Below are 3,764 nucleotides of genomic sequence, written 5' to 3'. Positions count from 1 at the left end.
TTTCTCGTGACCCGCTGCCCCTCACCCTCTCTGTCCCCTGGTAGATGCCCTTGTTGGGGGTGCGAGGCTGTAGGGAAAAAGTTTAAGGTTTGTTAATATTAGTCGCTATCCCTGGGGAGGGGGTGGGGGCGATTGGCAGGGAGGCGAGGTGGCCTTCCCCTCTCCGCGTTCTCCGGGGTTATTGGAGAATAATATTGCAAGTGACAGCCAGAAGTAAGACTTTCTGTCCTCACACCGAAGAACCCGAGCGAGCAGGAAGGAAGAGAGAAGAGGGGACTTTTTTTTTTTTTAATCCCCTTCCTTTTTGGAGACCTTGTCCACAGTGATTTTTTTTTCTTCTTTTTCTTTTTAAGAGATTCCTCAGTCACCACCTCGCCTCCCCAGCACCACCACAGTGTACAGCTCATAACGGGTTTTGCTTTGTTTTTAGGATACCCCCCAACGAATCACTTGTCAGATCAATTTTATCTTCTCCCTCCTCCCTACTTCCCACTCTCCCCTCCTCCCCATCGAAAACCCCGTTCTCTGAGGTTAGACATTTTACAAATCATATACGTTGATTTTCGAATTGTGATTTTTTTTTTTAAACCCCTCTCCCATGGCTACTCTTCTAGACGTTTGTTTCTGCCATTCCCCCGCTTACGGGGCGCTGGGGTAGGGGAAGAGAAAATAATACAATTTCAGGGGAAGTCGCCTTCAGATCTGCTGCCTTTTTTTTAATTAAAAAAAAAAAGGACATAGAAAACATCAGTCTTGAACTTCACTTCAAGAACCCGGGCTGCAAAGGAAATCTCCTTTGTTTTTGTTATTTATATGCTGTCAAGTTTTGAAGTGGTGATCTTTAGACAGTGACTGAGTATGGATCATTTGAACGAGGCAACTCAGGGGAAAGAACATTCAGAAATGTCTAACAATGTAAGCGATCCGAAGGGTCCACCAGCCAAGATTGCCCACCTGGAGCAGAACAGGAGCCCACTAGGAAGAGGAAGGCTTGGGAGTACAGGTGCAAAAATGCAGGGAGTGCCTTTAAAACACTCGGGCCATCTGATGAAAACCAACCTTAGGAAAGGAACCATGCTACCAGTTTTCTGCGTGGTAGAACATTATGAAAACGCCATTGAATATGATTGCAAGGAGGAGCATGAGGAATTTGTGTTGGTGAGAAAGGATATGCTTTTCAACCAGCTGGTAGAAATGGCATTGCTGTCTCTAGGTTATTCACATAGCTCTGCTGCCCAGGCCAAAGGGCTAATCCAGGTTGGAAAGTGGAATTCAGTTCCACTGTCTTATGTCACAGATGCCCCTGATGCTAGGGTAGCAGATATGCTTCAAGATATGTATCATGTGGTCACATTGAAAATTCAGTTACACAGTTGCCCCAAACTAGAAGACTTGCCTCCCGAACAATGGTCGAATACCACAGTAAGGAATGCTCTGAAGGACTTACTGAAAGATATGAATCAGAGTTGTTGGCCAAGGAGTGCCCCCTTTCACAGAGTATGATTTCTTCCATTGTGAACAGCACTTACTATGCAAATGTCTCAGCAGCAAAATGTCAAGAATTTGGAAGGTGGTACAAACATTTCAAGAAGACAAAAGATATGATGGTCAAAATGGATAGTCTTTCTGAGCTATCCCAGCAAGGTGCCAACCATGTCAACTTTGGCCAGCAGCCGGTCTCAGGGAACACAGCTGAGCCCCAGGGAACACAGCTGAGCAGCCTCCATCCCCTGCACAGCTCTCCCATGGCAGCCAGCCCTCTGTCCGGACCCCTCTTCCAAACCTGCACCCTGGGCTGGTATCAATGCCTATCAGTCCTCAGCTGGTCAACCAGCAGCTGGTGATGGCCCAGCTACTGAATCAGCAGTATGCAGTGAATAGACTATTAGCCCAGCAGTCCTTAAACCAACAGTACTTGAACCATCCTCCCCCTGTCAGTAGATCTATGAATAAGACTTTGGAGCAACAGGTTTCAACCAACACAGAGGTGTCTTCCGAAATCTACCAGTGGGTTCGTGATGGACTGAAACGAGCAGGAATCTCCCAGGCAGTGTTTGCACGTGTGGCTTTTAATAGAACTCAGGGCTTGCTTTCAGAAATCCTCTGGAAGGAAGAGGACCCCAAGAGTGCATCCCAGTGTTTGCTGGTAAACCTTCGGGCTATGCAGAATTTCTTGCAGTTACCCGAAGCAGAAAGGGACCGAATATACCAGGATGAAAGGGAATGGAGTTTGAACACTGCCTCTGCCATGGGTCCTGCGCCCCTGATAAGCACACCGCCCAGCCGCCCTCCTCAGGTGAAAACAGCTACTATTGCCACTGAGAGGAATGGGAAACCAGAGAACAATACCATGAACATTAATGCTTCCATTTATGATGAGATTCAGCAGGAAATGAAGCGCGCAAAAGTGTCCCAAGCACTGTTTGCAAAGGTTGAGGCAACCAAAAGCCAGGGATGGTTGTGTGAGCTGTTAGGCTGGAAAGAAGATCCTTCTCCAGAAAACAGGACTCCGTGGGAGAACTTGTCCATGATCCGAATGTTCCTCAGTCTTCCTCAGCCAGAGTGTGATGCCATTTACAAGCAGGAGAGCAATGCGGTGCAACACCATGGCGACAGGCCGCCCCACATCATCCACGTTCCAGCAGAGCAGATTCAGCAGCAGCAGCAGCCCCAGGCACCTCCACCCCCTCAGCCACAACCGCAGCAGCAGGCCGGCCCCAGGCATCCCCCGCGCCAGCCCACCGTGGCCTCGCCCGCAGAGTCTGATGAGGAGACCCGGCAGAAGACCCGGCCACAAACCAAAATTTCAGTGGAAGCCCTGGGAATCCTTCAGAGTTTCATTCAAGATGTAGGCCTGAACCCGGATGAAGAGGCCATCCAGACTCTGTCCGCCCAACTTGACCTTCCCAAGTACACCATCATCAAGTTCTTTCAGAACCAGCGGTACTATCTCAAGCACCATGGCAAACTGAAGGACAACTCCGGCTTAGAGGTGGATGTGGCCGAATGCAAAGAAGAGGAGTTGCTTAAGGATTTAGAAGAGAGTGTCCAAGACAAAAATGCTAACACCCTTTTCTCGGTGAAACTAGAAGAAGAGCTGTCCATGGAAGGAAACACAGACATTAATGCTGATTTGAAAGACTGAGATCCAAGTAGTATTGTCTTTCAACAGAGTGCCACTGGGTATTTACTAACAACATGAAAAAAGTCCACCTTGTATTTGCTCAGAAAAATCTTCGTTGTTCATGGTTTGGCCAATGAATCTTCAGAAACTTGCACAAACAGGAAAGTTGGAAAAGGAATAGTACAGACTGCCCTAAACGTTTTACTCTGTTTTTACAAACTGCTTAGCAGCCCAGGTGAAGCATCAAGGATTGTTTGGTATTAGAATTTGTGTTCAAGGGCTGCACCAGTGTGGTGTGCCCCCTAAGCATGATACCAGAGATTTTTTTTTTAAATTATTATTCTGGAGCCTCCAACAAGCATTATAACTTCTGTGATTATGATTTCCTTTCCATGTGTAACCAATGTGATTCTGAAATCTTTGTAATGTTTTGAATAAAAAAAAAAAGAGAGAAAAATGATTTCCTTTCCTTTAATTATTTCTGTAACACTCCACACTGATCTTTGGAAACTCGCCCCTTATTTTAAAGGAAAAAAAAAAAGAGTTTGTTACTCTATTGTATGTTACAAAAGAACTATAGACTTTGGAATGCAGTTTAAAGATGACATATGCCAACACATGCCTTGTATTATATGGCACT

General features: G+C 46.4%; 1 pseudogene; it reads left to right on the top strand.

Moving 5' to 3' along the window:
- The first annotated feature begins 746 nt into the window (after positions 1-746).
- LOC143410089 (DNA-binding protein SATB1 pseudogene) lies at positions 747-3,145 on the top strand (annotated as a pseudogene).
- Positions 3,146-3,764: the final 619 nt, after the last annotated feature.

This window comes from Callospermophilus lateralis, chromosome 11 (genome assembly GCF_048772815.1).
Source record: "Callospermophilus lateralis isolate mCalLat2 chromosome 11, mCalLat2.hap1, whole genome shotgun sequence".
Classification (NCBI taxonomy): Eukaryota; Metazoa; Chordata; class Mammalia; order Rodentia; family Sciuridae; genus Callospermophilus; species Callospermophilus lateralis.
Note: the sequence above shows the minus strand (reverse complement) of the source record. Positions and strands in the feature narration are given on the sequence as shown.